The 12,689-nt window shown below is 46.1% G+C and overlaps 1 protein-coding gene across 3 annotated transcripts in view; it reads right to left on the bottom strand.

Moving 5' to 3' along the window:
* Positions 1–12,689, bottom strand: part of ccm2 (CCM2 scaffold protein) — a 151,130-nt gene that overhangs the window by 4,035 nt on the left and 134,406 nt on the right. The window lies entirely within an intron of this gene.

Here is a 12,689-nt window from a genome sequence, read left to right as displayed (position 1 = left end):
GTGTGGCCTCAACTATGACTTATACAATTGTAGTAAAACATCCCTATTTCTATTAAATCCTCTCGCTATAAAGGCAAACATGCCAATTGCCTTCTTTATTGCCTGTTGTACCTATGCGCTTACTTTCAGCGACTGATGCACGAGGACACCCAAGGTCTTGCTGAGATTCTACCTCCCTCAACTTAAACCCATTCAAAAATATAATCTGCCTTCCTATTTTTGCTCCCCAAGTGGATAACCTCACATTTATCCACGTTATACTGCACCTGCCATGTTTAAGCCCACTCACCCAGCCGGTCCAAATCCCTCAGGCATCTCTGCATCCTCCTCAGTTCACCCTTCCACTCAACTTGTATCATCTGGATATTTGGAATACTACATTTAGTTCCCTCATCCAAATCATTAATATGTGTGAACAGTTAAGGTCCGAGCACAGATCACTACAGTACCCAATAGTCACTGCCTGCCAATTGGAAAAAGACCCATTTATTCCAACTTTTTGCTTTGTCTGCTAACCAGCTTTCTATCCATCTCAAGACACTTCCCGCAATCCCATGTGCTTTAACTTTACATGATAATCTGCTATGTGAGACCTTGTTGAAAGCCTTCTGAAGTCTAAATAAACCACATCCACCATATCTCCCTGGTCAACTCTACTAGCTACACCTTCAAAGAATTCCAGTAGATTTGTCAAGCATGGTTTCCCTTTCATAAATCCAAGCCGACTTAGACTGATTATACCACTGCTTTCAAAATGCGGAAATTTTGGAAATTGACCGTCAATTAATCTACTATTTCTAGGACTACTTCCTCAACTACTCTGGGATGAAGATTATCAGGCCCTGGAGATGTATCTGCCTTCAATACCACTAATTTCCCCAAACCTTCTCTCTACTGATACCAATTTCCTTCAGCTCCTCACTAAAACATGTGTTTGTCAGAACCTCTCGTTACATTATTCATATCTTCCTTTGTGAAAACAGAAGCAAAGCAAGAATTTAGTTTCTTAGCCATTTCCTTGTCCCCCGTTATGAATTTGTCGGTTTCTGACTGCAATGGGCTGACATTCGCTTTTAATCAATCTTTTTCTCTTTACGTATCTATAGAAACTTTTACAATCAGTTATGTTCCCTGCTAGCTTGCTTTCATATTGTATTTTCTTCACATCACATTGTTCTGTAAGGTTATTCAAGATGTCAGTCTAGATTTATTCAAATTTGAGTGCTGTTGACATATTAAAAATTAACACGTGGACTTGTTTAAATATGGTGGAATGTGCCGTAAAAATCAGATAAGCAATTACACTTCCATACATACCAAAGTACCCACATACACCAATTTACCAACTGGTATATTCCATGCAAAACAAGCCACTGTGATGTAGTGGATGGCACTTGATGCTTACCACCAGCAACTGTTACTTAAAGTGATATCAAAAGGAATCCAAGAAGATCCATCTCCAATCAGTAAATAAAATATAGGGTTCTAAAAGAGATAGCGGAGGAGATTGTGGAGGCATTGGTGGTGATCTTTCAGGAATCACTGGAGGCAGGAAGGGTCACAGAGGACTGGAAAGTGGCTAATGTAACACTGCTGTTTAAGAAAGGAGGGAGACTGAAGATGGGAAATTATAGGCCGGTTAGCCTGACTTCGGCCATTGGTAAGATTTTAAGAGTCTATTATTAAAGATGAAATCACGGAGTACTTGGAAGTGCATGATAAAATAGGACGGAGTCAGCACAGCTTCGTGAAGGGGAGGTCATATCTGACAAATCTGTTAGAGTTCTTTGAGGAAGTGTGTTCAGCTGCAGCTCCTGGTAGACCGCATGACGGCTCTGGAGCTGCGGATGGACCCACTTTGGAGCATCCGCGATGCTGAGGAGGTCGTGGATAGCACGTTCAGTGAGTTGGTCACACCGCAGATTAGGATTGAGGAGGGAGACAGGGAATGGGTGACCAAAAGGCAGAGAAAGAGCAGGAAGACAGTGCAGGTGTCCCCTGCGGTCATCTCCCTCCAAAACAGGTATACCATTTTGGATACTGTTGGGGGAAATGACTCACCAGGGGAAGGCAGTAGTAGCCAGGCTCATGGCACCGTGGCTGGCTCTGCTGCACAGAAGGGCGGGAAAAAGACTGGCAGGGCTATAGTCATAGGGGATTCAATCGTAAGGGGAGTAGACAGGCGTTTCTGTGGTCGAAAACGAGACTCCCGAATGGTATGTTGCCTCCCAGGTGCACGGGTCAGGGATGTCTCAGATTGGCTGCAGGACATACTGAAGGGGGAGGGTGAACAGCCAGTTGTCGTGGTGCATATAGGCACCAACGATATAGGTAAAAAACGGGATGTGGTCCGACAATCAGAATTTAGGGAGTTAGGAGATACGTTAAAAAGTAGGACCTCAAAAGGTAGTAATCTCAGGATTGCTACCAGTGCCACGAGACAGTCAGAGTAGAAATTCAAGAATAGTCAGAATGAATACGTGGCTTGAGAGATGGTGCACGAGGGAGGGGTTCAGATTTTTGGGACATTGGAACCGGTTCTGGGAGCGGTGGGACCATTGCAAATCGGATGGTCTACACCTGGGCAGGACTGGAACCAATGTCCTCGGGGGTGCTTTTGTTCACACTGTTGGGGAGGTTTTAAACTAATGTGGCAGGGGGATGGGAACCAGATTAGGAGGTTAGAGGTCAGTAAAGAGGCAGCAACTAAAGCCAGTAAGGTACTAGATAATAAACGCAATGTGACTAAGGGGAAGAGTAGACAGGGAAGAGATGAAGAACACAAAGGGACAGGTGGTCTGAGGTGCATTTGTTTCAATGCGAGAAGTGTAGCAGGTAAGGCAGATGAACTTAGGGCTTGGATTAGTACCTGGGAATATGATGTTACTGGTATTACGGAGACTTGGTTGAGGGAAGGGCAAGACTGGCAACTCAATATCCCAGGGTATAGATGCTTCAGGAGGGATAGAGTGAGGTAAAAGGGGTGGAGGAGTTGCATTACTGGTCAGAGATGATATCACAGCTATGATTAAGGAGGGCACGATGGAGGATTCGAGCACTGAGGCAATATGGGTAGAGCTAAGAAATAGGAAGGGTGCACTAACATTGTTGGGACTTCACTGCAGGCCTCTCAAAAGCGAGCGTGAAGTAGAGGTACAAATATGTAGACAGATTATAGAAAAATGTAGGAGCAATAGGGTGGTCGTGATGGGAGATTTAAACTTCCCCAACATTGAATGGGACTCATGTAGTGTTGGAGGCGTAGATGGAGCAGAATTTGTAAGGAGCATCCAGGAGTTTTTTTTTAGAGCAGTATGTGTAAATAGTCCAACTTGGGAAGGGGCCATACTGGACCTGGTATTGGGGAATGATCCCGGCCAGGTGGTTAAAGTTTCAGTCGGTGATTACTTTGGGAATAGCGATCACAATTCCGTAAGTTTTAGAATACTCATGGACAAAGACGAGAGTGGTCCTAAAGAAAGAGTGCTAAATTGGGGAAAGGCCAAGTATAACAAAATTCGGCAGGAGCTAGGGAATGTGGATTGGGAGCAGCTCTTTAAGGGTAAATCCACATTTGAAATGTGGGCGTCTTTTAAGGAAAGGTTGATTAGAGTGCAGGACAGACATGTCCCTGTGAAAATTAGGGATAGAAATGGCAAGATTAGGGAACCATGGATGACGGGTGGAATTGAGAGACTAGCTAAGATGAAAAAGGAAGCATACACAAGATCGAGGTGACTTAAATCTGATGAAGCTTTGGAGGAATATCGGGAAAGTAGGACAAATCTCAAATGCGCAATAAAGAGGGCTAAAGGGCGTCATGAAATATCTTTGGCTAACAGGGTTAAGGAAAATCTCAAAGCCTTTTATTCGTATATAATTTTTAAATTAAGAAAAATTTTAAATTTATTTAAAAAAAATAAATTTAGAGTACCCAATTATTTTTTATTCCAATTAAGGGACAATTTAGCATGTCCAATCCACCTAACCTGCACATCTTTGGGCTGTGGGGGTGAAACCCACGCAGACATGGGGAGAATGTGCAAACTCCACATGGACAGTGACCCAGAACAACAAAGAACAAAGAACAAAGAAATGTACAGCACAGGAACAGGCCCTTCGGCCCTCCAAGCCCGTGCCGACCATACTGCCCGACTAAACTACAATCTTCTACACTTCCTGGGTCCGTATCCTTCTATTCCCATCCTATTCATATATTTGTCAAGATGCCCCTTAAATGTCCCTATCGTCCCTGCCTCCACTACCTCCTCCGGTAGTGAGTTCCAGGCACCCACTACCCTCTGCGTAAAAAACTTGCCTCGTACATCTACTCTAAACTTTGCCCCTCTCACCTTAAACCTATGCCCCCTAGTAATTGACCCCTCTACCCTGGGGAAAAGCCTCTGACTATCCACTCTGTCTATGCCCCTCATAATTTTGTATACCTCTATCAGGTCGCCCCTCAACCTCCTTCGTTCCAGTGAGAACAAACCGAGTTTATTCAATCGCTCCTCATAGCTTATGCCCTCCATACCAGGCAACATTCTGGTAAATCTCTTCTGCACCCTCTCTAAAGCCTCCACATCCTTCTGGTAGTGTGGCGACCAGAATTGAACACTATACTCCAAGTGTGGCCTAACTAAGGTTCTATACAGCTGCAACATGACTTGCCAATTCTTATACTCAATGCCCCGGCCAATGAAGGCAAGCATGCCGTATGCCTTCTTGACTACCTTCTCCACCTGTGTAGCCCCTTTCAGTGATCTGTGGACCTGTACTCCTAGATCTCTTTGACTTTCAATACTCTTGAGGGTTCTACCATTCACTGTATATTCCCTACCTGCATTAGCCCTTCCAAAATGCATTACCTCACATTTGTCCAGGTTAAACTCCATCTGCCATCTCTCCGCCCAAGTCTCCAGACAATCTAAATCCTGCTGTATCCTCAGACAGTCCTCATCGCTATCCGCAATTCCACCAACCTTTGTGTCGTCTGCAAACTTACTAATCAGACCAGTTACATTTTCCTCCAAATCATTTATATATACTACAAAGAGCAAAGGTCCCAGCACTGATCCCTGTGGAACACCACTGGTCACAGCCCTCCAATTAGAAAAGCATCCCTCCATTGCTACCCTCTGCCTTCTATGGCCTAGCCAGTTCTGTATCCACCTTGCCAGTTCACCCCTGATCCCGTGTGACTTCACCTTTTGTACTAGTCTACCATGAGGGACCTTGTCAAAGGCCTTACTGAAGTCCATATAGACAACATCTACTGCCCTACCTGCATCAATCATCTTAGTGACCTCCTCGAAAAACTCTATCAAGTTAGTGAGACACGACCTCCCCTTCACAAAACCGTGCTGCCTCTCACTAATACGTCCATTTGCTTCCAAATGGGAGTAGATCCTGTCTCGAAGAATTCTCTCCAGTAATTTCCCTACCACTGAAGGGCCGGGATTCGAACCCGGGTCCTCAGCGCCGCAGTCCCAGTGCTATCCACTGCGCCACATCTTGCCCTTTTATTTGTATATAAGGAGCAAGAGGGTTATTGGCCCACTCAAAGACAAAAGAGGGAATTTATGCGCGGAGTCAGAGGAAATGGGTGAGATTCTTAATTAGTACTTTGCATCGATATTCACCAAGGAGAGGGACATGACGGATGTTGAGGCTAAGGATGGATGTTTAAATACTCTCGGTCAAGTCGGCATAAGGAAGGGGGAAGTTTTGGGTATTCTAAAAGGCATTAAGGTGGACAAGTCCCCAGGTCCGGATGGGATCTATCCCAGGTTGCTGAGGGAAGCGAGGGAAGCAATAGCTGGGGCCTTAACAGATATCTTTGCAGCATCCTGGAGCACGGGTGAGGTCCCGGAGGACTGGAGAATTGCTAATGTTGTCCCTTTGTTTAAAAAGGGTAGCAGGGATAATCCAGGGAATTGACGTCAATGGTAGGCAAACTGTTGGAGAAGATACTGAGGGATAGGATCTATTCACATTTGGAAGAAAATAGACTTATCAGTGATAGGCAGCATGGTTTTGTGCAGGGAAGGTCATGTCTTACAAACCTAATAGAATTCTTTGAGGAAGTGACACGTTAATTGATGAGGGAAGGGCTGTAGATGTCATATACATGGACTTCAGTAAGGCGTTTGATAACGTTTCCCATGGCAGGTTGATGGAAAAAGTGAAGTCGTATGGGGTTCAGGGTGTACTAGCTAGATGGATAAAGAACTGGCTGGGCAACAGGAGACAGAGAGTAGTGGTGGAAGGGAGTGTCTCAAAATGGAGAAGGGTGACTAGTGGTGTTCCACAGGGATCCGTGCTCGGACCACTGTTATTTGTGATATACATAAATGATCCTGGACGAAGGTATAGGTGGTCTGATTAGCAAGTTTGCAGATGATACTAAGATTGGTGGAGTTGCAGATCGCGAGGAGGACTGTCAGAGAATACAGCAAAATATAGATAGATTGGAGAGTTGGACAGAGAAATGGCAGATGGAGTTCAATCCAGGCAAATGCGAGGTGATGCATTTTGGAAGATCCAATTCAAGAGCGGACTATACGGTCAATGGAAGAGTCCTGGGGAAAATTGATGTACAGAGAGATCTGGGAGTTCAGGTCCATTGTACCCTGAAGATGGCAACGCAGGTCGATAGAGTGGTCAAGAAGGCATACAGCATGCTTGCTTTCATCGGACGGGGTATTGAGTACAAGAGTCGGCAGGTCATGTTAGTTATATCGGACTTTGGTTAGTCCACATTTAGAACTGCGTGCAGTTCTGGTCGCCACATTACCAGAAGGATGTGGATGCTTTAGAGAGGGTGCAGAGGAGGTTCACCAGGATGTTGCCTGGTATGGAGGATGCTAGCTATGAAGAAAGGTTGAGTAGATTAGGATTGTTTTCATTGGAAAGACAGAGGTTGAGGAGGGACCAGATTGAGGTCTACAAAATTATGAGAGGTATGGACAGGGTGGATAGCAACAAGCTTTTTCCAAGAGTGGTGGTGTCAATTACAAGGAGTCACAATTTCAAGGTGAGAGGGGGAAAGTTTAAGGGAGATGTGCGTTGAAAGTTTTTTTTACGCAGAGGGTGGTGGGTGCCTGGATCGCTTTGCCAGCGGAGGTGGTAGAGGCAGGCACAATAGCATCATTTAAGATGCATCTAGACAGATATATGAACGGCGGGGAACAGAGGGAAGTAGATCCTTGGAAAATAGGTGACAGGTTTAGATAAAGGATCTGGATCGGCACAGGCTGGGAGGGCCGAAGAGCCTGTTCCTGCGTGGTAATTTTCTTTGTTCTAACAAAGTTAGACAAAGGAGAACCAGTGGACGTGATTTATTTAGATTTCCAGAAGGCTTTGAAAAGGTGCCGCATAGGAGAATGTTAAATAAGTTAAAAGCCTATGGTATTAAGGGCGATATCCTGGCATGGATAGAAGATTGGCTGACTGGCAGAAGGCAGAGAGTGGGGGTAAAGGGGTCTTTTTCAGGATTGCAGCCGATGACTAGCGGTGTGCCTCAGGGGTCTGTGTTAGGGCCACAACTTTTCACAATATACATTAATCTGGAAGGAGGAACTGAAGGCACTGTTGCTAAGTTTGCAGATGATACAAAGATCTGTAGAGGGACAGGTTTAGCACAGGGCTAAATAGCTGGCTTCTGAAGCAGACCAAGGCAGGCCAGCATCACGGTTCAATTCCCGCAGCAGCCTCCCCGAACAGCCGCTGGAATGTGGCGATTGGGGGCTTTTCACAGTAACTTAATTTGAAGCCTACTTGTGACAATAAGCGATTTTCATTTCATTTTTTAATTTCAGGTAGTATTGAGGAAGCAGACGGGCTGCAGGACAGGCTAGGAGAGTGGGCAAAGAGGTGGCAGATGGATTACAATGTGGAAAAGTGTGAGGTTATGCACTTTGGAAGGAGAAATGGAGGCATAGGTTATTTTCTAAATGGGAAAATGCTTCGGAAATCAGAAGCACAAATGGACTTGGCAGTCCTTGTTCACGATTCTCTTAAGGTTAACGAGCAGGTTCAGTCGGCAGTTAGGAAGAATGTTCTCATTCATGTCAAGAAGGCTAGAATACAAAACCAGGGATGTACTTCTGAGGCTGTATAAGGCTCTGGTCAGATCCCATTTGGAGTATTGTGAGCAGTTATTGGCCCTGCACCCAAGGAAAATATGTGCTGGCCTTGGAAATCGTCCAGAGGACGTTCACAAGAATGATCCCTGGAATGAAGAGCTTGTCGATGAGGAACGGTTGAGGGCTCGGAGTCTGTACTCGTTGGAGTTTAGAAGGATGAGGGGGGGATCATATTGAAACTTACAGGATACTACGCGGCCTGGATAGAATGGACGTGGAAAGGTTGTTTCCACTTGAAGAAAAAACTGGAAGCAGAGGATACAATCTCAGGTTAAAGGGACGATCCTTTAAAACAGAGATGAGGAGGAATTTCTTCAACCAGAGGGTGATGAATCTGTGGAACACTTTGCCGCAGAAGGCTGTGGAGGCCAAATCAGAGCGTCTTTAAGACCGAGATAGATAGATTCTTGATTAATAAGGGGATCAGGGGTTATGGGGAGAAGGCAGGAAAATGGGGATGAGAAGTATCAGCCATGATTGAATGGTGGAGCAGAATCGATGGGCCGAGTGGCCTAATTCTGCTCTTATGTCTTATCGTAACTTATAAATGAGAATCTAAAAATTCCCAAATCCATTGGCCACCACCGTCACAGACTTCGTCAGCAAATGTGTGGACGACTGCGTGCCAAAGAAAGCAGTACATACGTTCCCCAACTGGAAACCATGGCTCAATCGTGGGATTGACTCCCTACTGAAGGACAGGTCTGAGATGTTCAAGTCAGGCAACCCTGATCCAGACAAGAAATCCAGGTATGACCTTTGCAAAGCCATCCGCGATGCCAAGGAGGAATATCAGACCAAGCTAGAGTCACAGACTCTCGGCTGTTGTGGCAAGGCCTAAACAACATAACGGGCTACAAAGCGAAGCAGAGAGTATCTCCAGCAGCAGTGCACCCCTCCCCGATGAACTCGATGCATTCTATGCTCGGTTCGAGCAGGAAACCAACAATCTGCTGTCGAGTGCCCAAGCAGCCCATAACACACCCATACCCACCACCACAGCTTCAGAAGTTAGATCGGCTTTCCTGAAAGTGAACCCTCGGAAGGCGACTGGTCCAGACGGGATCCACTGTCATGCACTAAGAGTCTGCATGGACCAGCGGGCAGATGTGTTCTCGGATATCTTTAACCTGTCCCTACTCCGCTAAGAGGTCCCCACCTGCTTCAAGAAGACCACAATCATAGCGGTGCCAAAGAAAAACCAGGCAACGTGCCTCAATGACTACTGTCCGGTGGCCCTGACTTCAGTCTTAATCAAGTGCTTTGAGTGGTTGGTCATGAAGCGCATCACCTCCATACTCCCAGAACACCCACTGCAATTTGCATACCGTGCAACCGGTCCTTACACTCATCCCGAGAGCATCTCGACAACAAGGGCTCCTACATCAGACTCCTATTTATTGACTACAGCTCCGCCTTCAACAACATAATCCCAGCCAAGCTCATAACAAAACTCCAAAACCTAGGACTTGGTTCCCCACTCTGCAACTGGATCCTCGACTTGCTAACCCAGACCACAATCAGAAAGAATAAACAATATCTCCTCCACAATAATACTCAATACCGGGGTCCCGCAAGGCTGCGTACTTGAACCCCTACTATACTCCCTGTACACACACGACTGCATGGCAAAATATGGTTCCAACTCCCACCTACCCACTGTTACCAGACGCCTCAACGACCCTCCTATGGACTGACCTCATTAACACTATACCCCTGTATGCTTCACCTGATGCCGGTGTTATCTAGTTACATTGTGTACCTTGTGTGGCTCTAGTATGTATTTTCTTTTCTTTTCATGTACTTAATGATTTGTTGAGCTGCTCGCAGAAAAATACTTTTCACTGTACCTTGGTACACGTGACAATAAACAAATCCAATCCAATCACAGTGGAGAATATTTAATGAAACATTTAACAAAGTACAGAGCGAATATATAGCAGGAAAAAGCTCCACTTCACAACAAAAAAAAACCCAGCATTGACAACTAGAGAAGTTAGGGACAGCATAAACTAAAAGGGCTTATAAAATGCAAAATATAGCATAGATCCGGGTGAATGGGATAGATACAAAGACTAGCAAAGGGCCACAAAGCAATTTCTGAGAGCTACTAACAGGGATTATGAAAGGAGACTTGCAAGGGACATCAAAATCAATAAGAATAAATGTTATAGTTATATTAAGAGAAAGGTGGTGGTCAAGAGTAAGGTAGGCCCACAAAAAGCTGAAAATGGAGATAATGTAATTGATAAATGTCACTAATAATGGGCAAATGGCAGACATGTTGAACAATTACTTGCCTCAGTATTTACAGCTGCAAAGGAGGATAATTTGCCAGGTACAGTGGCATTAACCAAAGTATAGCATCAATAACCAGGAAATTAATGGAACTAAAAAATCCCCAGGACTAACTGCTTCCATCAGCGGGTGTTAAATGAAGTAGGGGATCACATTGTAGATGTCCTAACTATAATCTTTCAGAGCTCCCTAGATTCGGGAGTAGTCTCTCTGGATTGGAAAATTGCATGTGACTCCATTTTTTAAAGACAGTGAAAGTGGGAAACTAGGGAATTATGGTGGGGGCAATTGCTGGAGTCTTTATAGGGTGACTGAAAACCTTAAAAAATTTAAGTCAATCAGGGGGAGACAGCATAGACTCATGAAGGAAAGGTCACGCCTGATAAATCTCATTTAAATTATTGAAGGTGATTAAGGTAATGTCTACTGATGTTATTTATATGGTCTTCCAGAAGGCATTTGATAAAGTCCCCCATAAGTGACAGTTAGCTGAGGTGGAAGCCCACAGAGCTGAAGACAAATTTGTGACATGGGGCGGGATTCTCCCCTACCAGGCGGGGCGGGGGGTCCCGGCGTGATGGAGTGGCGGGAAACACTCCGGCATCGGGCCGCCCCAAAGGTGCGGAAGTCCCAACACCTTTAGGGGCCAAACCCTCACCTGGAGGGGCTGGGCCCGTGCCGGAGCGGTTTCCGCTCCACTGGCTGGCGGGAAAGGCCTTTGGCGCCACGCCAGCCGGGGTCGAAAGGTCTTCGCCGAGCGACGCGGGTCTATGCATGCGTGGGAGCGTCAGAGGCTGCTGACGTCATCCCCGCGCATGCGCAGGGGAGGGGGTCTCTTCCACCTCCGCCATAGTGAAGACCATGGCGAAGGCGGAAAAAAAAAGTGCCCACACGGCACAGGCCCGCCCACAGATCGGTGGGCCCCGATCGCGAGCCAGGCCACCGTGGGGGCACCCCCCGGGGTCAGATCGCCCCGCGCCCCCCCCCCCCCTCCCAGGACCCCGCCCGCACTGCCTTGTCCCGCCGTTCAAAAGGTGGTTTAATCTACGCTGGCGGGACAGGCATTCCAGCAGCGGGACTTCGGCTCATTGCGGGCCAGAGAATCGGCAGGGGTGGGATTCCCGCCCCCGCCGAATCTCTGGTGGCGGAGACTTCGGGACACGGCGAGGGCGGGATTCTCTGACCCGGGTCGGAGAATCCCGTCCAAGGTTAGGAAATTTGCTGAGTGGCAGGTGCCAGAGTGGGGATAATGGGCAAGCTCTGATAGGAAGGATGTGACTAGTGGTGCACCACAAGGATCTGTGTTGGGTCTCAATTATTCACCTTATTCATTAATGGCTTGGACTATGGCATAGAATATCAAATCCAAATTTGATGAAGATACAAAGTTAGGCAGGATTGTAGAGTCTAGATGATTGCAGGGCGATATTGACAGACTAGATGAATGGGTAAAATTGTGGTAGATGGAATTAAGTGTGAACAAGTGAGAGGTTATTCATTTTGGACCAAATAGAGCAGAGTACCTTCAAAATGGGAAGAGATTAAGTACTGTGGATTTCCAAAGAGACTTGGGGGTTCGGGTGCATAGATTTTGAAAATGTTACGATCAAGCTCAGGAAATATTCAAAAAGACAAATAGAATTCCAGCCTTTATATCTAGTATAAAGACACAGAGGTTATATGCTGCAGCAAAACAAAACCCTGGTCAGACCCCAATTGGAATACTGTGAGCAGTTCTGGGCACCACACCTTAAGGATATTTTGGCCTTGGAGGGAGTACTACATAGGTTTACAAAAATGATACCAGGACTACAGGGTTTAAGTTACGAGGAGATATTACACAAACTGGCGGCACAGTTGTTAGCACTGCTGTCTCAGCACCAGTGACTTGGGTCCAATTCCGACCTCAGGTGACTGTGTGGAGTTTTCAAATTCTCCCAGTGTCCTCTGGATGCTCCAGTTTCCTCCCACTGTCCAAAGATGTGGTTAGCTGGATTGGCCATGCTAAATTGCCCCCAAGTGTCCAACGGTTCGGTGTGGTTATGAGGGCAGGGTTGGGGATTGGGCCTAGTTAGGGTGCTCATTCAGTGGGTTGGTGCAGGCTTGATGGGTCAAATGGCCTCCTTCTGCACTGTAGGGATTCTATTCTGTGACAAACTAGGTCTGTTTCCGCTAGAATTTAGAAGATTAAGGGATGATCCAATCGAAGTCTTCCAAGATATTAACAGGAAAAGACAGGGTAGA

The sequence above is a fragment of the Scyliorhinus torazame genome, chromosome 4 (assembly GCF_047496885.1).
Source record: "Scyliorhinus torazame isolate Kashiwa2021f chromosome 4, sScyTor2.1, whole genome shotgun sequence".
In the NCBI taxonomy this organism is placed as follows: Eukaryota; Metazoa; Chordata; class Chondrichthyes; order Carcharhiniformes; family Scyliorhinidae; genus Scyliorhinus; species Scyliorhinus torazame.
This window is presented reverse-complemented; position numbering and strand designations above follow the sequence as displayed.